Below are 24,974 nucleotides of genomic sequence, written 5' to 3' on the forward strand. Positions count from 1 at the left end.
GGATAAATGCTATGACAGAAGAGATTGATCAAATCAAGAAGAATGACACATGGACACTAATCCCAAGACCAAAGGACAAAAATGTAATTGGTACAAATTGGATTTTCAGAAACAAGCTAAATGAAAAAGGAGAGGTCATTCGAAACAAAGCAAGACTAGTTTGCAAAGGTTATGCTCAAGAAGAAGGAATTGATTATGGTGAAACTTTTGCACCTGTTGCTAGACTTGAAGTAGTAAGAACATTGTTGGCATATGCTGCTTTCAAAAATTTCAAGGTATATCAAATGGATGTCAAATCTCCATTTCTGAATGGAATATTAGAAGAAGAAGTTTTTATTGAACAACCTGAAGGATTTGTTGAAGACAATAATAAAGATCAGGTATGTAAATTGAACAAAGCTTTATATGGTTTGAAACAAGCACCTAGAGAATGGTATGAAAGATTGCACTCTTATTTGATCAGGATTGGTTTTATAAGGACAACTGAGAACAACAATATGTACATGAAGAATGATGAAAATGGAATACTGATCTCAGCCATATTTGTTGATGATATTATATTTTGTGGAAATAAATCTTTATGCAAGAACTTTGGAAATGAAATGAGCAAAGAATTTGAGATGTTATTAATCGGTGAGATAAAGTATTTAATAGGTTTACAGATACTACAAATGAAAATAAGATTTTCATTACTCAATCCAAGTACATAAAGGAAATCTTGAAGAAATGTGGAATGGAGGATTCAAAACCAGTAAGTACTCCTATGTCTACCAACTGTAAATTATCAAAGAATGATGAATCTGCATCTGTTGATGAGACACTTTACCAATCCATGATTGGAAAACTTCAATATGTTGTTCACAACAGACCAGACATAGCACATGCAGTGGGTATAGTTGCAAGATTCTCTGCAAATCCTAATGAAACACACATGACAACAATCAAAAGAATCTTTAGATACTTGAAAGGCATTGAGGATTATGGCTTAGTATATCAGAAAGGAAATGATTTTGATTTAAAAGTGTATACTAATGCTGATTGGACAGGCAACATTGATGACAGGAAAAACACAAGTGGAGGAGCTTTCTTTTTAGGAGAAAGACTAGTGAGTTGGCTTAGCAAGAAACAAGGATGTGTTTCACAGTCAACAACAAAAGCTGAATACGTTGCTGCAACATTGAATTGTACCAACATTGCATGGATCAAACAATTGTTGGAAGGTATAAATGAGAAAGTTACCGAGCCAGTAACTATATTTGTGACAATACTAGTGCCATTAACATTTCAAAGAATCTTGTTATGCACTCTAAGACAAAGCGCATCTCTATCAAATATCATTATCTTAGAGAAGAAGCTCAAGAGAAGAAAGTGGTGTTGGAGTATGTTAGCACAAAGGAACAAATAGCTGATATATTCAGCAAGCCACTACCAAGGGACACTTTTGAATATCTCAGAAGTAAGTTAGGGGTCCTACCCCTATCTTCTACTCACTGATCGAGTTCAGTGAAAGCATCAATCTGATGACTCTATCGAATATCTTTTAGGAGTTGATGTTGATTTATACACTTTAGGATGTTTTCTAAAGGTGTACATGAATTGTTCCAGGAAATAATATAGGGAACAAGAATTGAAGACCAAATGCTCTGACCGAGACTGAATTGATACACAACAGCAGGAAATCACTTCATATAGACAGAAATTATGTTTTAGTTCTTTAGTTTTTGGCATTGTTGTCAAAGGGGGAGAAGACTAAAAGAAAACTAAGAAGACTATAGATTTGAAAGAAGACTGAAGAAAACAGGAGAAGTCTAATGTATGGGGGAGAGCATTTCAACATTTCAGAATCACAACAATCTGAATCTTTTAAGGTCAAATCAATTGGTTTTGCCATCAATGCCAAAGGGGGAGATTGTTGGCAATATAGCATTATAACAGACAATGAAAGATTGTTGGCATTTCAATAAGGATATTGAGAAGGTTGTTGATGATTATGGATATAAATGATTAAGGATGTTTACTATCTTGATATTATTATTTTGTCATTGATGTCAAGAAATCAATTTTCTAATTTAGTATGATGTTGCCATATCTTGAGAAGTATGATTTGAAGAATATAAAGTTGTCGGTAAAAGACATAGGAAAGAATATGATGAATAAGGGGATGAATAAGGTATTCAATGGGCAACTATTACCGAGTCAGACAATGATGAGATCATGATGTTTAGATTGTTTTAACATCATACATATGTTGTAAATTGTAAAGGTTAATACTATACTATGTTACCAAGCAAAGAACCTAGTTGGTAAACCCTAAGGAACCTAGTCGGTAAACCCTAAGGTTATCGCTATCTGTTAATGAAGGTGGAATGTCTACCAAGTGAAGTTTAGTATTTACTGAGTTTTTAACCGAGCTATAACAGAATGCATTAAATGTTTGCATGCATTATTTAATGAAGGAAGTTGATTAGCTGGAACTGATTGAATGATTGGTATGTCGTTAATATAGTTTGTTAATGAATCTATGGCAAAGGAAATTCGGCATGAAGATCTACAACACAGATTGAACCGCAATACCCTAGCACAAGTTCCAAGAAATATATGCAAGTTCCTAGGCGGGGTAAAATGTTTTCAGATTGAAAGATGCATTGAACCTAGACAAGATTGAAGATCTGATGGCTATGATTGATCATGGGAAATGTGATCAAGGAGATTAAGCAGTTATCTAATTGTTCATAAATAGGGAACTGTTGATAAACAATTTATGTAGGCAAGTGTATGCACAGGGATGCTACATAGTGATTACCGAGCACAGAAGCTTGAAGACCTGTTTGAATAATAGAGTATAGAAGCCCAACAGATGGACAAGATTAGTTCTATGTCTAGATTATATTGAACAAATAAGAATCTGCTTTAGCATTTTAGATGTGAAGTTGCAGATAGATTTTATTACTGTTATTTTGTGAAAGTGACAGAAAATCTCTTAACCAAGTGGACTTAACAGTCTTATTTGTAAAACCCTCTAGCAAGGTGACATTCTGATTGAGTGCTTGAAATCCTTTAACAAGGTCACTTCTAACAAGGTGAAGATCCTAATAGATCTGAGGGAAATCCCTTAACTGGGTCACATCTAGCAATGTGTTTGTAATCTTTAACAGGATTTGCTTTTAACCGAGCATACTCTAAAAGAGTATATTTCTTAGTGGGTTTGAAATCCCATAGTGGTTTTTCCCTATTTGGGTTTCCATGTTAAATATGGTGTTATGAGGTTTATGATGTTTATATGCTTTTGAGTTTGCATGTTTAACAGTTTTGGTTATATTTTTGAAATATATGTTACCGAGGTTGAATCTGATGTTTTTATGGAAGATTAAGTTTGTATGATTCACCCCCCCCCCCCCCTCTCATCTTGTTGGCTATTGGATCTATACTTACATTAAGTATCAAAACTATCACAAAATTATATTTTTAATAATTCAATATTCAAATTTTAAAAAAATTCCTTACAAATTTGATAAAAATTCCTTACAAATTTGATAAAATTTCCTTACAAATTTGGTATAAAACCAGATCATTACAAAAAAAATAACTTTACCTAAAATTGGGTTTAAAAAATCTAAGGCTTCTTGTGAATACCACTATTCTATCAGTTTTGCATCTACTCCCAATGATTTTATCATGCTATGAAAATGAAAAAAACATGAGTATATACTCCTGTAATGTCTCAAATTATATATCCTTTAGTTTCACATTACATAAACCTCCCTTTAGCTTAAAAAAACATATTATGCAATTAAAACATAATTTAACCAAACATATTTCTCTCTAACAAACTGGGACTGATCCCTGGCCTTTGAGTCTAATTTTATCCAGGTGAATGCACTACATGCAGATGTCTACACATTGTACTTGCATCCCACAAAAATCTATGACTCAAGATTGACTATTGGAGTGTTATGCTTCCCACATTCTTCTAGTGTAACACTCTTGTTAGCCATCTTGGGCGTGGTAGATGAATTTGAACTTACTAAATTAGTATTTGGACTTCCTTTCAGAAATTTAAGACTCCCTCTTGCACTCTCTTACATTATCTCTGTTGGGAAATAATAGGTTCAATACCAAAGATTGTGAAGATCAATCTCTATCCAATATACTTATCAAAGGATAAGATACAAGGATTGCAACATGAAAATCTGAAACTCATATGCAAATTTAAAAATTAAATTTGCCTTAATTGTGGAAAACCAAGATTAAATCCTTCTTTTTAATGATGCCAAAAATCAACTTGTAAACCATGCTTAATAAAACTATCCTATGTGAGCTTATAACAATAATAAATAATGATTAGCATCAGCATAAGATACCAACAATAAGGCATAAACCAACCACATAATATCAACACATAACACATAATTTATGTGGAGGAACCCTTGTAGGAAAAATCTCCACCAAGAAGAGAGGACAAGTTTGCATTATCAATAATAAATGTCCTTACAATGCAATCACTTCCATTCTCCTCTTTTCCTCCATCATATAAAAACATATGTACATGTGAACAACCTCCTTACACCTCCAACCTGTCTTTTGTTCTTGTAGAGAAATATATATTCAACCATTCTGCCACATTCTACCCTCAAGAGGCTGAATTTATAGAATGGCAAGAGATCTAAAACAACCAATAAATATGCCCAAAGAAGTCTCTTCATTCCTCATTACCACAATCCTTGGAATTGCTACACAAAATTTGATAAGACATTGGTTTTGGTTCCAATACTTTCCCTCCAACTTCAACACCCATTCTTGCAAGATAAACACTACATTAAATATAATAAATACCATAATACTAAGAAACCCATGTTTCCTCTTCTATGCCCCCACTTGGATAATCCAAAAGGTTACTCTTTTTCCACTTCCTTAAGGAATTAAAAATCTTATTCTAGTTGTCTATAAGTGGAGAACAAGATTAAATAATTGTGTTCAGAACCCACTTTTACTGCTGCTAGTGGAACCCATCACCCCTTATGAATATATTACAAAAAATGGTGAGAAAAATATAATAAATTATTTTACCAATATATAATTTCCTTAGAACAATTTCCAAGGATTTTAGAACCATATCATATGATTTACAAGGTATATGATACCTTAATCCCAACATTCTCCCACTTGACATCATACCTTGTAAATACATCCATAGGAAACACAAACAAGGGAAAACTATCCCTTAGCCATACATTTACAATTTGAAGCTTCACCATGCTCTCATGCTCCAACAAGACACCTACAAAAGCAACTATGGTAACCACCATCAAGAAAAAAATCATCACATCTTCCAACATGCCACATATGGAAGAAAAAGAAACATACCAAGGTGAACCATATCAACTATCATTGAAACTTACACCAATCTTAGCACAAGCATGTAAGCATTAGATTCAAATGATAATAAAGACTCAGAGTAACTACCTTAATCATGCCACTTGAAATAAAAACCACATCAAATTACAATTCATCCAAGCTAACCATACCTTAAAACAAGGTATGCCAACATAAATAAAACTTCATGCCATAATCATATCAACTGTAAAAATACAATCAAGTCTCTATATATCCTGTTGGCCTATTGTCATTGATGTCATTTGGTCTGACAAGTTTTCTTTAGTATATGCTATTGATTTGTTTCTTTTTCTCCTCTATTATGCAATGTATGTATGCTTACTTCATGCAGTTTTGAGGTCTGGTAACTACTTCATCGGAAGCAGGTCCTCATTGTGAGGCTAGTTTAGGATGGGAGCTCTGAGCTGGATTTTGTTTTTTTTGAAAATTCCTTGCACAGGCTTCACAGAGATGATCAGAGAAGATGGAAGGGACATAGAAGAAGGCAGGGCCTGTACCATGGATAGGGTTATGACATCAATTTCAACATGAGACTGCAAAGTACTTGGTAGACTACTGCTTGGGGGAATCAATATAGGATTCCACAAGGTTTTCTCCCTAACCCTTGCTATCCACAAGGCCACCTACCCAAGTACAATTTTTCTAAACCTAGTTGGTTGTTGGAAATTGGCATAACTAATACAGATCAAGTGATGCAGTTGAAGTTGGATGATTGCACCAGTAAAGGATAGAAGTCTATTTGTGATGAAGAGATTGAGATTATATGAATAGATGACATGATTAGTTATTCGTGTTGTCATTGATGGCAACTGATGTCAAATGATGTTCCTGATGTTCCTGATGTCTTGTTTTTCCATCTAAGTGATTTGGTTTACCGACAATGAGATAAAGTCTGTGAAATAGGACTTTAACCGGTAAAGCAGAGTTGTTTTGATTGGATCCGATGATGGGCGATGATTGATGATTTGCAGTTTGGATGGTGAACTTATATCATGGAAAGGTGTATCTGTCCAGAATCGAAACTTGTGGAGATTACCGGGAGGCGTGTTTCAAATTTTTGATGAAGTTTTGCTAAGGTTTAGTAGGGTTTAAGACTGGTGAAAAAATCATCAAACCGGTAATGATTTATGTTATGACGGTGATCAACGATGGGTCTACATGAAGTTGGTAACACGATACAACCCGCATGAACTATTTAATTATCATTTTGGCACGATTCAAGGAAGAATTTTTTGGGAATCAACGAAACACTTAGTAGAGTGTTTTGAGGATATATATCAGATTTTCATGATGGGTTACGATCAACCAACGGTTGATATTGCATTGTAATTTGTTGTAATGATCTATATATCGATCTGTGATGATCTTTTATGATATAAATTGTAAATTCATGATGTAATTAGGGTTTTGTGCTCGACCTAGTTGAGATGGCTATTTAGGTTGACACAGTTAATATTTTTAGTGTCGGTGATCTTAGAGAATGTGTTAAGATGTCCAAGTGAGGTGTGAGATCTTCCTAAGAGTTGCAAAGTGTTGTGTATAACTGGATTTGATCAAGAAAGGATATCATAAGTTCAAGTAACAGATCATTTTCTTACTGTTGTTCCCTAATAGTTGCAGCAGGTTAAATCCCTTAACCGAGTAGGTCCTAACAGGCCTTAAACATTTAAGTCCCCTAAAAGGGAAGCTCTCAAAAGAGTGTTAAATCCTCTCATGAGGCTGATCCTGACAAATCATCAAGCTCCTAACCGGGTTGGTAGGCAAATCCCCTAACTGGGTGACTCCTAATAGGGCCTGCTCCTAACTGGGCGTATTATAAGCTCCTAATAGGGCGTACTTCAAAAGAGTACAAATATTTGTGGGTGCCAACTCCCACCATGGTTTTTCCCTATTTGGTTTTCCACATCAAAAACTTATGGTGTTCATGTGTGGAATATTTTTCATGTGATGTTCTTGTTTATGTTTCATTGTATACATTATTTTTGAGACACCGGTTATGATTTTTTATCCTAAGTTTATCAGAGGTTACCGATACTAATAAGGATTTGTTTGAGAAAGTTTTTGATTTGATTGATAAGGTTAAATGAGTTGGTAAATGATCGAGTTTATATGATTGATTTAGTGGTGAAAGTATTGATAAATGATTTGATTAATGTGTTAAGTAGATCAGATTAAAGAAGTTGAGATATTTTTTAAATGGTTTCAGATATGATATAAGTTTGATTTTGAGTTAAAGTTTCAATTGGTCTTAATACTGATTCACGCCCCCCCCTCTAAGTATTTACCAGATTCTCATAGGATTACCAATTGGTATCAGAGCATTGGTCCTCTGTGTGCAGAAAGCCTAACCGCTTGAGAAAAATATCCCGAGGAAGTCAAGACGATGAAGAAAGGGGGTCCTAAGTTCAACAAGGATAACTATAAGATCTGGAAAGACAAAATGAAGATCTACATCAAAGGACTTGGTGCACAATATTGGAAGCAAGTTGAAACAACATATGTTACTCCTACTATTGGCATTATGGATGAATTGATTATGTGTTGCATTAATGTTTTGTCATTGATGTCAACACTAGCTATTATGGTTTTGGTTACTGGTAGAAGATCTAGTGTTACCGATAGAAGAGACTATATGTTGGACACTTCCGACATGATTGGATCAATGGAGTATGTTTGATTTTATGTGTTACATGTTCCTGGAGCATGTTTTGGTTAGTTGGTATTGACTTGGTAATCGGATGCTATCATACACTATTGTAAATCCTTACCGACATTGGTTTAAGGTTTTACCGGCAGAGCTTTCACTGAGGAATCTTGACAGGATGCATAAATAGTGTTGGTGCAGCTTTCAGGATGCTGAAGATGTTCTCTAATCATGCTTCAACTAGGTGGAGACATTGCTTTGGTGTGGTGGACCCAAAATAGGTCCAGTGCCTATCTAGGTTATGGACCAGTATCATGTTAACGTGTACTCTACACGTTATCGGGATGTTTCGGGATGTTCTATGGATTGGTTATTGTTGTTTTGGTCTTAAGTTGACATGGCATATCATTATAGTATGGATTTATGTAATGATCTTGTTATAATATCTAATAGGTGGCCGACCTAATTGGTTTAGGCCTTAGGGTTGGTATAAAATGATGTAAGATCTCATTGTAGATCATGGGAATGGGGAATAAGTGTCATGGTCTTGAAATGCAATAGCATATGCGAAGGAGATTTGGTTGATCATAGGTGATTGAATTGGGGTTAAGGAAGAGGTTAAAGTCCACCAGTATTGAGCTTAACCGGGACTGTAATCAAGCATGGTAGATGCTATCTTTGGTAGTTCATTACTCTGGATTGTTCTCCATTTATCTTGAGGTGGTTATAACCTCTCTGTAGTCAGTGAGACTCTTTTGTAATGAGCAGTGCACTCTAGGAAGTGTGCCTTCCTGCATGTGCAGGCCCCTCATTGTATGACATACTTTTTGCAGAAGTATCATCTGATTGTGGGTAGGCTTCCCACCATGGTTTTTCCCTTTCTGGGTTTTCCACGTACAAATCATGGTGTTATGTGGTTTGGTTGTTTTGCATTGATTATCTATTTAATTGTTAAGTTATATTGTTTACTGGTATCTGTTCCTACCGACATCTGTTTCTGCTTTACCAGTACTTAATCTAGTTAAAGGTTATCAAGTGGATTAATTGATATAATCTGTTAAAAAATTATTCACCCCCCTCTCAGTTGTTCATTGGTTATCCTAACAACTGGTATCAGAGCTTTGGTCCTCTTTTGCAGAAGCTTAACCGCTTGAGGTAGATCCTATGGTAGATAACACTTCAAATCCACCGGCAACTATTTTCAGAAGAGAAATCCCTAAGCTTGACGAAACAAATTATGGGATATGGAAAATTTGAATGGAGACTCATCTTAGATGTCTTGGAAAGGATATTTGGGAGATCACAAAGAAAGGATACACACCTTATGATCTGACATCTGGCAATCCTGCTCCTGCAGACCTGGACAAGAATATTGAAAATGATTGCAGAGATAGAGAAGCCCTCTTGTGTGCACTTACTGATCAGCAGATCATGGGATTGACTGATAAATCACCGGCAAAGGTTATGTGAGAAAAATTTAAAACTCTGAATGAAGGTGATCCTACTATCAAAATTGCTAAACTTGATGGTTACTAGGTATATAAAATATGAAAACTTGAAGATGGAAGATAATGAAAGAATTGTTGTGTTTATGGAAAGAGTAAATGAGATTGTTATGGGAATTCAATGTTGTGGAGGATCTCTAAGTGAAGATGAAATAGTTTCCAAAGTATTGATAGAATTTCCACCGACTTACAAGATGAAGGTAACTGCAATTAATGAGTTGAGAACAATGGTAACCACTTCAGTTAACAGAGACATTTTGATTGGGAAATTATCTTCTTTTGAGATTGAAGAATTTGGATCTTCTAGAGCTGTAAAATTTGAACATGCTTTTCATGCATCATCATCTACCAGCAAAAGTGACTGGAAAGCCTTATATACAAAAGAATTGGAAGATATGAGGAAAGAAGATGAAGAATTTGAGAAACTTGAAGCCTTATTTGCTAGAAGAGTACCTAAAGGACCAACAAGAAGTAAGTATGAAGGAAAAACACCTTTTAAATGTTTTGCATGTAATAAGATTGGTCATTTTGCATCTAGATGTCCTGAAGGGAATGCAATATTTGAGGAAAGAGTTAAGAAATCATTTAAGCCTAACTGGAACAGATATAGATTCAAGAAAAGTAAACAATGCTACATAGCGGATGAGGAAGGAGTAAGTGATGACTCTGGGGATGAACCGACGGAAGACTTTGCTAGTGGATCCGATAATGGAAAGGAATGGGTGCTATATGCTTTAAAGAAAGATGAACCAGAACCAACTATCATGAATGAAATAAAGGCCCTCGCAACAAAATTTGAAGATAAGGATGAATGGGTAATTGATAGTGGATGCTCACATCACATTACTGGAGATAAAAGAAAATTTTTGTCCTTGCAAGAAGAGAATGGTGGTCAAGTCAGATTTGGAGATGACAAAGCATGTATGATCAAAGGTAGAGGTACTATTTCTCTGGATGGTAAGCATAATACTGACAATGTCTATTATGTATAATATTTAAAGCATAATCTTTTGAGTGTTGGTCAATTGGTGGACAAGGGTTTCCAACTTCAGTTTAAAGATTGAAAATGCAAAATCATTAACAAGACTAGTTTGGAGATTGCAACTGGTATTCAGACTGGAGGTAATATCTTTCACTTGAACACTGCTAATAAGACATGTTTGATTTCTCATATTGATGAGAGTTGGTTATGGCATAAGAGGTTGTGTCATGTTAATTTTGATTGTATTGTTATGATCAATTCAACTAAGGCAGTTAGAGATATACCTAAGATTATGAAGCCTCATAATCCAATATGTAAGGAATGTTAATTGGGAAAGAAAGTTAGAACTTCTTTTAAGAGAATACAAGATAAATCTAATGATGTAATTGATTTGATTCACACTGACTTATGTGGTCTAGAAAGGACTAGAATCTTTAAAGGTGATAGGTATTTCATGTTGATTATTGATGACTATTCTAGGATGATGTGGGTGACTTTTTTTAGGGAGAAGTTTGAAGCCTCTGAGAAATTCAAGATATTTAAAGCAAAGGTTGAAACAGAAACTGGATTGAAAATCATATGTCTAAGATCAGATCAAGGTGGTGATTTCACTTCTCATGAATTTAATAGTTATTGTGGGACAAATGAAATTAGGAGACAATTATCTGCACCTCGGAGTCCTCAACAAAATGGAGTGGTGGAAAGAAAAAACATAACCATTTTGGATGCAACAAGATCTATGATGATGAAAGCCAAATTTCCTCACATCTACTTGAGAGAAGCAATTAGTACAATAGTCTACACATTCAACAGACTTCACATCAAAGGTGAAACCAGTAAGACCCCTTATGAATTATGGTTTGGACATACACCTACTATTAAATATTTTAGTTTTTCTGGAAGTAAATTCTATATCAAAAGAGATGATTCAATTGGAAAGTTTGATCCTAGATGTGATGAAGGGATATTTCTTGGTTATTCAATTCAAAGCAAAGCATATAGATGTTATAACAAAAGATTGCAGAAAATTGTGGAGAGTGCTAATGTGAAAGTGGATGAGCAATACATAAATCAATCTATATCATATAATAGGGAACCGACAGTGGAAATGATCGTAACTGAACAGGCAATGCCTCAACTGGTACAGGACACTGAGACAGTTACATTGACACAATATGAAAACTCAACTATGACTAATGATCAGAGCAGTGAACCTGAAGTTCAGATAACACTAAGGTATGTAAGGTTAAATCATTCTGAAGATCAAATGATTGGAGATAGGAACAAGGGAGTTATGACAAGAAGAAGACTAGAAAATGAAGAGGTATGTCTTATTTCTCTAATTGAACCGACATCTATTATTGAAGCTTGTAAGGATAAACATTGGTTAAAGGCTATGGAAAATGAATTAGATCAGATAGAGAAGAATGAGACTTGGACTTTAGTTCCCCGGCATAAAAATAACAATGTTATTGGAACTAAATGGGGTTTTAGGAATAAAATGAATGAGGATGGTCAAGTTGTAAGAAACAAGGCTAGATTAGTTTGTAAAGGATATTCTCAAATGGAAGGAATTGATTATGGTGAAACATTTGCACTTGTAGCCAAAATTGAAGTTGTTAGACTATTTCTTGCCTAGGTAGCTTATAGGAACTATAAGGTTTATCAATTGGATGTTAAATGTGCATTTTTGAATGGTGAACTTGAGGAAGAAGTATACATTGAGAAACTTGATGGATTTTCACTGACAGATGATAAAGATATGGTTTGTAGATTGAAGAAAGCTTTATATGGATTGAAACAAGCTCCTAGAGCTTGGTATGCAAGGTTGGATAAATATCTTTTGAAGCTTGGTTTTTACTAAAGGCAGTGCTAATAGTAATTTATATTATAAGATCACTAATGATGATATTCTGATTATTGAAGTATTTATTGATGATATCATTTTTGGAGGAGAAGATAAATTGTGCATGGAATTTGCTAACAACATGAAGAATGAATTTGAAATGTCCATGATTGGTGAGATGAAATTTTTCTTAGGTTTGCAGATTACTCGAACTGACAAAGGCATCTTTATCTGTCAAACTAAGTATCTGAGGGAATTGTTGAAGAAGTTTGGTATGGATAATTCCAAACTGGTAAGTATTCCTATGGTGACAAGTGAGAAATTATCTATCAAGGATACTTCTACACCGATAAATCTGACAAGGTATAAGTCTATGATTGGTGGCTTGCTATATTTAACTTATACTAGACTAGATATTATGAATGCAGTAAGTATTGTTTCAAGATATCAAAGTGATTCTAAAGAAAATCATGAATGTGCAGTAAAGAGGATATTTTGGTATTTGCAAGGAACAACAGAATATGGATTATGGTATTATAGAAATGATGATTTCACTTTATGTGCATATATTGACTTAGATTGGGTAGGAGATACTGATGACAGGAAGAGCACTTATGGTGGAGCTTTCTTTCTTGGAAAGAAACTGGTTTCATGGATTATCAAAAAATAGTTAGGCATTTCATTATCTACTGTAGAAGCTGAGTATGTTGCAACAACAACTAATTGCACTCAAGTCTTGTGGATGAAGCAAATGTTGAAGAATATCAAGGTAAACTGTAGTGAATCGATAGTTATCTATTGTGAAAACTCTGCAACTATTGACATGTCTAAGAATCTGGTATTTCACTCTAAGACTAAGCACACATCAATAAACTATAACTTTCTAAAGCACAAGGTAGAAGGAATGGAAGTCAAATTGATCTATGTGAACACTAAAGAACAGATTGTAGATATATTCACTAAACCACTGTCTAAGGAATCATTTGAGTATCTGAGAGACAGGTTAGGGGTTTTTACCCCTCCAATAGAGACTTGATTGATGCATTTTGTCATCAGTATGGCATGCATGATCAAAGATACTATTCATTCTAGCACTGATGAGTGGTGCTACTACTCAGGGGGAGTAGTAAGCTTTGAGATTTAGAGGTTTACATTCTTGCTTTGATATTTGTGTTAGATTTCTAGCATTGATGTCAAAGGGGGAGAGATAGTAATGTGAAAACTAAATTCAGAACTTTGTAGAGATATTATTCAAAGGGTGAGTTTGTTGGTTGTCTTCCACAAGGGAGACTTGTTTGGCATTTTTTTTGGTACTTAGATGTTTTTCACATCTAGTGTTTCCATCAATGCCAAAGGGGGAGATTGTTGGTATTATGGATGAATTGATTATTTGTTGTATTTGTTGGCATTCTACACTCTAGTGAAAAATGAAGGTGTTGTCATTGATGGCAACCTACCGGCAACCTACTGGCAACCTTCAAGCAGCCACCCGACATTCATCTGGTAAACCACTGACAGGCACCGACACCGGTAGACACTTCACCGACAGCGACAAAAATGTATACTGACACTCCAACCGACAGGAATAAACTTTTATTTATTGTATTTAAATGTAAATATATTTTGTAAAGCCGACATCGCATATTGTAATAGACTAATATATGTATGAGATCTTGTAAATAATTTTGTAATGATGGACATGTGATGGATATAGTAGAAGTGATGAACAAATATTAAGGCAGATTTTGTATAAGGTTTATGGTTATAGTATGAGCTTAAACCAGTACTAAAATTGGCATAACAGATGCTGAATTGTAGCAGTACATTATATTGGATTCTCATAATCCATTTTGTAAGTCAGTGAGACTTCCATTTTGTAGATTGAGCAGTGAGCTCTAGGAAGTTGGCCTTCCTGCATGTGCAGACCCCTCATTGTAAGTAATATCCATTCATTGGCCAATGAGTGAATATTGTCGGTCACAAATCCCACCAAGGTTTTTCCCACATCGGGTTTTATCGTTAAACATATTGTGTTATGGTGTGTTTTATATGTTGTCTTTATTGTTCCTATTTACTGCATTAATTCTTGTTTACCGGTACATTGTTTTGGAATGCAAAATACTTAATAAGGTTAAATATTCTCTAAACTGGTTAGATACTGATTCAACACCCCCCCCCCCCTCTTAGTATCTTTGGGACTATCATTAATCCTAACAGTATTGATTTTTTGTCATTGATGTCAACACTAGCTGTTATGGTTTTGGTTATCGGTAGAAGATCTAGTGTTACCAGTAGAAGAGACTATCTGTTGGACACTTTCGACATGATTGGATCAATGGAGTATGTTTGATTTTATGTGTTACACATTCCTAGAGAATGTATTGGTCTGTTGGTATTGACTTGGTAATCAGATGCTATCATACACTCTTGTAAATCCTTACCGACATTGGTTTAAGGTTTTACCGACAGAGCTTTCACTGAGGAATCTTGACAGGTTGCATAAGTAGTGTCAGTGCAGTTATCAAGATGCTGAAGATGTTCTCTGATCATGCTTCAACCAGGTGGAGACATCTCTTTGGCGTGGTGGACCCAAAATAGGTTTGGTTCCTATCTAGGTTATGGATTGGTATCATGTTAACATGTACTCTACACATTATCGGGATGTTTCGAGATGTTCTATAGATTGGTTATTATTGTTTTGGTCTTAAGCTGATATGGCATATCATTGTAATATGGATTTATGGTAGATTCTATCTCTGGTAGTTCATTACTCTAGATTGTCATCCATTTATCTTGAGGTGGTTATAACCTCTCTGTAGTCAGTGAGACTCTTTTGTAATGAGTAGTGCGCTCTAGGCAGTGTGCCTTCCTTCATGTGGAGGCCCCTCATTGTATCACATACTTTCTGTAGAAGTATCATCTGACTATGGGTAGGCTTCCCACCATGGTTTTTCAATTTTTGAGTTTTCCATGTACAAATCATGGTGTTATGTGGTCTGGTTTCTTTGCATTGATTATCTGTTTAATTGTTAAGTTGTATTGTTTACCAGTATATGTTCCTACCGACATTTGTTTCTTCTTTACTGGTACTTATTCTGGCTAAAGGTTATTAAGTGGATAAATTGATATAATCTATTAACATCTGATTCACCCCCCCTATCAGTTGTTCACTGGTTATCCTAACACCTACCACTACTCCCTTGACACCGGATGAACTTGGAGAGCAACAAGATAACATGCAAGCCCTAGAAGCTATTGTAAGTACTTTATCTGATTATGAATATATTGATGTTCAAGGATTGGAAACTGCAGGGTAAGGTTTGGGAAAAGTTAGAGACTATCTTTGGAGGAGATGAGCATGTTCAAAGAGCCAAAGAGGAAAACTTGAAAGGAAAGTTTGATGACATGAGAATACTTGAAGGAGAGAATATTGCACAGTATGGTAAGAGAATCAAAGAAGTTGTTGGCGGCATAAAGAGTGCTGGAGGCAAAATAGAAGCTGATGCAATAGTAAGTAAAATGCTTAGAACTCTTCAAGCTCAGTATGCTATAAGAGTAACGACAATCCAAGAACTTATATCTATTTGAAAGAATAAGGTAATTGTTGATTCATTGATTGGTAAGCTTACAACTTTTGAGTTAAATAGTTTTGACAATAGTGTGTCAAAATCTACTTAATCTACCTTTAAAGCTTCTATTACCGGCTCATCTGCTAGAAAAGGAAAAGAAATATGTCAAAATCATGAGTGCAGGACAATTCATGGAAGTAACTGGGGAAATGAAGACAATGAAGATCAAGTGATGGAACTTGAGGCATTGTTAGCAAAGAGATTTCCAAGAGGCACTGGTAAGTATAAAGGAAAGATACCTTTGAAGTGTTTCTCTTGTAGTAAAATTAGTCATATTGCTGCTAACTGCCTTAATACCGATAAGAAAAAGAAGTTTAGAAGATTCAAAGGAAAGGGAAAGACACATTGTTATGTTGTAGTAGATGAAGGTGTGACCGATGAGGAGTCGAAAGAAGAAGATAACAATGAAGAAATTGTGTTTGTAGTCGTAAAGGAGGAATTGTCAGATGAGGCACTAGTATCTCATATGGAGGATAGTGTTGAATGGATTATAGACAGTGGTTGCTCACACCACATGACTGAAGATAAAAGTAAGTTCATAACCCTTAATGATTTTGATGGAGGTGTTGTTAGATTTGGAAATAACTCTCCTTGCATGGTGAAAGGTAAAGGTCCAATCTCTCTAAATGGGAAGAGTAATGCTAATGATGTGTTTTGGGTTGATGGTCTTAAGCATAATCTTTTAAGTGTTGGTCAACTCAATGATAAAGGCTATTTGCTTGAGTTTAAAAGTGAAGTCTGCAAAATTCTTGGAGGTAATGGTGTACTGATTGCTACCGGGAAGCGAACTAGATGTAACTTACTCCATTTGAATAGTAATATTAATAATTGTCTGGTTGCAAGAATGGAAGATAGATGGTTGTGGCATAAAAGATGTTCCCATGTTAATTTTGATAATTTGGTTAAGATAAGCAAGTCATGTGTTGTAAGAGGATTACCCCAACTTGTCAAACCGGATAGTGTGATATGCAAAGATTGTCAAATCGGTAAGATGACCTCTATTTCTTTCAAGAGAAAGAATTGTATTTCTAAGAATGTTTTAGATTTGGTACATACTGATCTCTGTGGCCCTATGAGAACAAAGAGTTATACGGTGATAGGTATTTCATTATCTTCACTGATGACAATTCTAAAATGAAGTGGGTGACATTTTTGAGAGAGAAATCAAAAGCATTTAATAAATTTAAATCATTTAAAGCTCTGGTTGAGAAGGAAACTGGTAAGAACTTGAAATGTTTAAGATCAGACCGAGGAGGTGAATTCACATCTGATGAATTTGTTAAGTATTGTGATGAACATGGTACAAAGACACATATTTTTGCTTTGAGGACACCACAATAGAATGGCATAGCAGAAAGGATGAGCATACCAATAGTTGAAGCTGCAAGAACTATGTTATTGCAGGGTAATGTATCCAAAATGTTTTGGAGAGAAGTGGTCAGTACTATTGTATACACTTTAAACCGGGTATAGGTAAAAAGGGGTAACAATAAGACACACTATGAGCTATGGTATTGAAAAGCACCTTGTGTAAGTTATTTTAAAATTTTGAGAAGACAATGTTTTATTAAGAGAGATAACTACACTAAGAAATTTGATACAAAATCCGATGAGGGAATTTTTCTTGGTTACTCTTCTAAGAGTAAGGAATACAAATGTTACAATAAGAGAACTAAGAAAATTGTTCAAAGTGCTAATGTAAAAGTTAATGATCTATCTGATAAGTTTGAAGGTACAAGTAGATAAGAACCTGAAAAGGATGATAATGAGGAAAAGTTTGTGATCATTGAACCGGAAGCAAAGAATAATGAAGAACTGGAAAATGCAGAATTGGATGCTCAACCGGTAAGCAATGACAGTGAGGAAGAAAATGAAGAACCTGATGAAGAAGATACAGAACTGACACAGGCAATATCTAGATATGTCAGATTGAATTATTCACAAGAGCAGATAATTGGTTATAAGAATGCAAGTGTGCAAACTAGGAGAAAGATCCAAGAGAACTCATGTTTGATATCTACAATTGAACCCAAGACAATTAAGGAAGCACTAAAAGATGTTGATTGGCTTAATTTAATGAATGAAAAATTAGAACAAGTTGAGAAGAGTAAGACATGATCACTTGTTCCTAGACTAGAGGATAAGAATTTAATTGGGACACAGTGGGTCTTTACGAATAAATTGGATGAAGAAGGAAAGATTGTAAGAAACAAGGCAAGGTTAGTCTGCAAAGAGTATGCTCAAGAGGAAAGTGAGGATTATGGTGAAACATTTGGACCTGTTGCTAGATTAGAAGGAGTAAGAATTTTGTTGCATTTGCTGTATATAAGAGATTCAAAGTTTACCAAATGGATGTCAAGTAAGCCTTTCTAAATGGTATTCTAGAAGAAGAACTATACAATGAACAACCCGATGGATTTTCCTCGATCGATGAGAAAGACGTGGTGTGTAAATTGCACAAAGCACTATATGGTCTAAAGCGGGCACTGAGAGCATGGTATGGGAAATTACATGCACATTTGATCAAAATTGGATTCCAAAGTACTGTTAGGATTCCCAAAGATACTGAGAGGGGGGGGGGGGCGAATCAGTATCTAACCAGTTTATGGATTTTTTGAACTTATTAAATGAATTACATTCTAAAATAGTGTACCAGTAAACCAGAAATAATGCAATAAATAAGATTAGCAAACACAACATAGAAAGCACACCATAACACAATATTTTTAATGAGGAAACCCGGTGTGGGAAAAACCTCAGTGGGATTGTTGATAGTTCTGATACTTAATGTAAGTATAGATCCAATAGCCAACAAGATGAGAGGGGGGGGTGTGAATCATACAAACTTAATCTTCCATAAAAACATCAGATTCAACCTCAGTAACATATACTTCAGTAATATAACCAAAAATGCTAAACATGCAAACTCAAAAGCATATAAACATCATAAACCTCATAACACTCGATTTAACGTGGAAACCCAAATAGGGAAAAACCACTGTGGGATTTCGAACCCACTAAGAAATATACTCTTCTAGAGTATGCTCGGTTAAAAGAAAATCCTGTTAAAGATTACAAACACATTGCTAGATGTGACCTGGTTAAGGGATTTCCCTCAGATTTGTTAGGATCTTCACCTTGTTAGAAGTGACCTTGTTAAAGGATTTCAAACACTCAATCAGAATGTCACCTTGCTAGAGGGTTTTACAAATAAGACTGTTAAGTCCACTCAGTTAAGAGATTTTCTGTCACTTTCACAAAATAACAGTAATAAAAATCTATCTGCAACTTCACATCTAAAATGCTAAAGCAGATTCTTATTTTCTCAATACAATCTAGACATAGAACTAATATTGTCCATCTGTTGGGCTTCTATACTCTATTATTCAAACAGGTCTTCAAGCTTCTGTGCTGGGTAATCACTATGTAGCATCCCTGTGCATACATTTGCCCACATACATTGTTTATCAACAGTTCCCTATTTATAAACAATTAGCTAACCACTTAATCTCTTTGATCACATTTCCCATGATCAATCATAGCCATCAAATCTTTAATCTTGTCTAGGTTCAATGTATCCTTCGATTTGAAAAATATTTTACCCTGCCTAGGAACTTGCATACATTTCTTGGAACATGTGCTAGGGTAATGCAGTTCAATCTGCATTGTAGATCTTCATGCCGATTTTCCTTTGCCATAGGTTCATTAACAAACTTCATGCATGACATACCAATCATTTAATCAGTTCCATCTCATCAGCTTCCTTCATTAAATAACGCATGTAACCATTTAATGTATTCTGTTACAGCTCGGTTACAACTCAGTAAATACTAAACTTCACTCGGTAGACATTCCGCCTTCATTTACCAATAGCAATAACCTTAGGGTTTACCAACTAGGTTCCTTAGGGTTTACTGACTAGGTACTTTGCTCGGCAACATAGTATAGTATTAACCTTACAATTTACAACATATGTATGATGTTAAAACAATCTAAACATCATGATCTCATCATTGTTTGACTTAGTAATAGTTGCCCATTGAATACCTTATTCATCATATTCTTTCTGTGTCTTTTACTGACATCTTTATACTCATCAAATCATACTTCTCAAGATATGGCAACATCATACTGAATTAGAAAATCAATTTCTTGACATCAATGACAAAATAATAATATTAAGAAATTAAATCATCCTTAATCAGTTATATCCATAATCATCAACAACCTTCTCAATATCCTTATTGAAATGCCAACAATCTCCCATTGTCTGTTTGTAAAGCGGAAAATCGTGGTCGAACCCTAGTTGGTCTCCCCTCTTCTAACTCCGAGGAGAGAGAAGGGAGGTTCGCTAGGATTCGATGGGTTTTCACTTAGGGGGAAGACTTTACATTCAAAAGAGGGGTTGAAACTCATAAGATTCAATCCCACACAATGTAAGATTGGATGCTAAATGAATTTCAAGGGTTTGGAAAGCAAAGCTATCCTCTTTTGTAAAGAATGTTGATTAAGGAAATTAAGCTAAGGATGCATAGAAAGTCATAAAGATTCGCTTATAAACTGAGTTTAGGTTATAGGATGAAGCTGCGGACCTGGAATTAGCAGTAGAATGTCGATACGGCGTTGTCCTGCAAATTTGAGAAAAAGTTGTCGGGACGATGGCGCCCGGCGCCACGGTCCTCCGAAAAATCCGTGAAACGAAGGGGGATCTGTTCGTCTCTGCACAAGGATTCCAAATCTTCAATCTCAGCCGCGTACCTACAACCTACACACAGAAAAGCGAAGACGATTGGGGGGTTAGGGATTAGGGGTTTGCCTTTAGGTCAAACCCCGGTTTTGGAATTAACCAAGAAATGAGCAAGTGCTGTAAATGTAAATGACTGTAATGTAAAACAAGTACTAATACCTTGTTCTAAGGATGTTTGTATCCTTATGTGCAAAGGTTTAGATGTTGTATGTTGTAGTATGTAGCATGTAATAAGTGATCTCCTCTTCAATGGTTGAATCCTTGACTTGAATGCAACACTTAGCCTTGAATGGAGACTTGGAATGATCAATTGCTTGAATGCTTGAATGCTTGAGTATAGTTTCCACGCTTTTCACATATGTCCTTCTCATGCCAAATGAGAGAGAAAAATGTAGTTTATATACTTGTCAATTAGGGTTGATAGACTGATTTTCCCGACCTTAGGCCGACCAGGGAAGTATATTTCCAAATTGCAATCAAAAAGACCTGATATCACTTAGGAAACCGGGCCCAAAATAGGACCCAGGGACCAGGGCGCTGGGCGCTCTGGTCCCACCTCCGGGACAGCGGGGTGCAAGGAGGTTCAGGCCAATGGTGCTTGAAAAATGCAGTTTTTAGTGTCGTGAGCAAGTTTTGGGGTCTCCATTCAGGTTGCGTGTTGCGTCGCCATCGTGAAGACCGAAATGCAGTCGAAATTGCAAGTGTCGCAATTTTAGGATGCTACATTTAGCCCCCACTTTAGCGGGAGTATGTATGCTCATACTTCCGGTAAAGTACAAGGAAACAACGTTGAAAGACTTTCACCACGTCAAGGAGGCAAGATACACCAAGCCTCCAGTGGACTAAGGATCTTACGACTTCGATTGACAAAGTAAAAGGGAAGATCATGAGGGAGAACCATGACTGTCAGTAGTAAGGTTCCCTCACTATGAGTCATGCAAAAGAAATACCAAAAATCTTCAAGACAAAGCTAAGTTTGCCAAGAAATTTTCAAGTATCTTTGAAAGGATAGACAGGGTGTATGCCCCCCTACGTTAAAGCAATCGCACACACCTCAACGGGGGTGATTGTTTTAACGTAGTGATACACATAAGAAATGAGAAAGGAAAAGGAGCACATTATCGCAAAGATTTAGCCCCCAAGTGTGAGATAAACCCAAGGATAATAAACACAAACACAAAGCACGAGGTGACTTCGCTTTCCTCGGGGTCAGTATGCTGTATGATAAGTCATGTATATATCATATGAATGTATGCATAATTGTTCTTCATTCCCCAATCAAGGAAGGTCACCTAGAAGAAGGGAACACATGTGTCTTTTGAGTCAACATGAGAGAGACCAAAGAGATCTCAATGCTTTGCATCGTCCTCAAGTAGACAACACTAAGGACGACAAATAGAAGAATGAGAATAACATATAGAAGAAGTAACAAAAGAGAGGGGGAGAGAATCTGCTATGCTAATGTAACTAGTCTAGCATGTCATCTACCCCCTGATCTTGTTGATCAATGTTTCGGGAAGGCAGGGAACACGCTAGAGGAGGAACATCCAACACAGTAGATGGAGCTATCACAAGATCCAAACAAGGGCTATGTTCATGTTCCAAGCCACATTGTTCTTGTCTAGGAGCTAGGATAAGTGCTTTAGAAAATTCATTAGATAAATGGTTATCAACATAAACAAGTTCATATTCGCTATCAGAAGCAAGAGGAGTAACATTTTCATCATGCATAACATTTTCATCTATATCATCATCAAGATTTATAAAAATAGGATCTTTAACTCGCACAGGATCAAGACCATCATGCATCTTATGTTTAGGAGATTTAGGCTCAATATCCGGCTGAGGAGAAAATGGAATAATGCTTGTTGAAGGTGTTTTTGGAGATTGTGAAGTTTGAGAAGCAGCTGCTTGAGCCCTAAGACGACGCTTTCGTCGGCGTTCCCGTGCAGAACGATTACGTCTAGTCTTAGTAGGAAGTGTAGAAGATAGAGGAGGAGGAATGTTCTCATCCTTATCACTTGGGTGTTTAGGTTGTGGTCTCTTAGGCTGGATAATAGGAGAAGAAGAAGGTCTCTTCTCTCTATAAAAGGCAGGAGGAGGAACTGCTCCATATAAAGGAAGAATTTTTGGTTTAGGAAGAAGACCAAGTCCATCATGACGAGGAGGTATAGGTCTACTTTTAGAAGATTTATTAGGCATAGACATAGTCACATCCATGGGGACGGGTTGGGAATCTTCTTGAGGAAAGACATTAGTTTTGTCTTTCAAAGGAAGAATTTCCTTCTCAAGAATGATAGGAATGTCAAGTTTAGGTGTTCTAGGTTCACTTAAAGATAGGATCATATCTGTTTTCCACTTTTGATAAGATTTAAAAAGATGATCACTTCGCGGAGGAAGAGATTGGAATTGTTTGGGCCAAAAGTAATCAATAGGAACACTAGAGGTTCTTTCAGCTGGTTTAAAGAGACTATGATTGATAGTAACAACTTCACCATTATGGGGAAATTTTAAACACTTATGAATAGGAGAAGCAATAGCTTTCATGGAAGATAGCCAAGGATAGCCAAGCTTCACACGAAATTGTTCGGAAGATGGAATAATAGCAAAGTTCACATCAAGAGATTTGTTATGGACCTCAATAGGCAATGTAATAGAACCAATTGCAGGAGAAGAAAATGCATCAAATAATTTCACAATCACATCTGTTTTGTCATAGATCACTTGATTCAATTGCAAAGTAAAAAGAAATTCTTCAGTAATAACATTAACCATGCACGAAGGATCAATAAGCACTCCACGGCAAGGTGTATTTTTGACTTTTGCAACTACGTATAAAGGACCATCAGGTGCTCTAATGGTTTCACTAGAATCAAATGTGATGGAAGGTTCTTTAGGGATTTCTTGCTGCTCTACAAAGTTAATCACATTCGGAGTCATAGACACAAGACCATCAGATGAGAAAGAGGAATCATTAGCCTCAATTGCATTAGAGGTATGAGAGGTATGAGAAGGTAATGGATCAGTAAAAATCTGAAGATTTTGGTTAGGAGGAGCTACAGATGTGTTGCCTTTATCATTCACTCCAGAAACAGAAATAGTATTATTATCAATCAAATCTTGAATTTTACCCTTTAAAGAAAAACATTTTTTAGTATCATGCCCAGGCTGACGATGAAAGTGACAAAAAGATTTGTGATCAAAATAAGGTGAAGTAATCTTTGCAGGATCAATTTGTCGTATAGGAGGAAGAGTAAGCACATTTTGTCCCACTAACTTATTCATAATATCATGCAATGATTCATTCAAAGGAGTATACTTTCTTTCTTTCCTGAAAAATTTAGAAATAGGAGGCACACCTGATGCTGCATTCACATTGTTGTTGATGATGTTTTCATTGAATTTGATGGAATCTCTGTTCGGTTTAAACTTCCCAAATGGTTGTTGACTGCTATCACCCTTATCACTCGGAGCCATAGGATGTGATTGTTCCATTTGACTCACAGTCAGTTGATAATTGTGAAGAGTGGCACACAACTGTTGGAAAGAAGTAAACTCAGAAAACAGAAGTTTGTCTCGAATATCTTTTTGCAAATTAGAAATAAAGATTCTTTGAATATCATTATCAGGCACTGGAAAAGAAATTTGAGCATACAAATGCTTATATCTACCAATGAAATCAGTCACTTTTTCTTTAACACCTTGTTTACAATGCATTAAATCAATCAAAGTAACTTTAGGACTTATATTGTTTTGAAATTGTTGAATGAAAGCATTTGCAAGTTGTTCGAAAGAAGTAATAGAATAAGAAGGCAACGAGCAATACCATTGTAGGGCTTTGTCTCTTAATGTTCTGGTGAATAGTTTTGCAAGCAACCTTTGGTCATAAGCAAAATCAGTACAAATTGTTTGAAAATTCTTAACATGTGTTAGAGGATCTCCTTTACCATTATAAAGCTCCAAATGCGGGATTTCAACATGTTTAGGAGGGATAGCTCGAACAATATCAAGAGAAAGTGGGCTCGCAACATCAAATGTGGGCACACTGAACTTAGATTGATTCATAGAGGCAATTTGTTGCTGTAAAGAAGAGACAGTTTGTGCAAGATTATTAATGATAGCTTCAGTCGAAGAGTTCATATTAGGTGTGTTAGATTGAGATGGAGGTGTGATGTTATTGAAAGAAGATAAAGAGTAAGGTGGTGGGACCCTATGATAGTCAACCAT

The sequence above is a fragment of the Cryptomeria japonica genome, chromosome 10 (genome assembly GCF_030272615.1).
Source record: "Cryptomeria japonica chromosome 10, Sugi_1.0, whole genome shotgun sequence".
In the NCBI taxonomy this organism is placed as follows: Eukaryota; Viridiplantae; Streptophyta; class Pinopsida; order Cupressales; family Cupressaceae; genus Cryptomeria; species Cryptomeria japonica.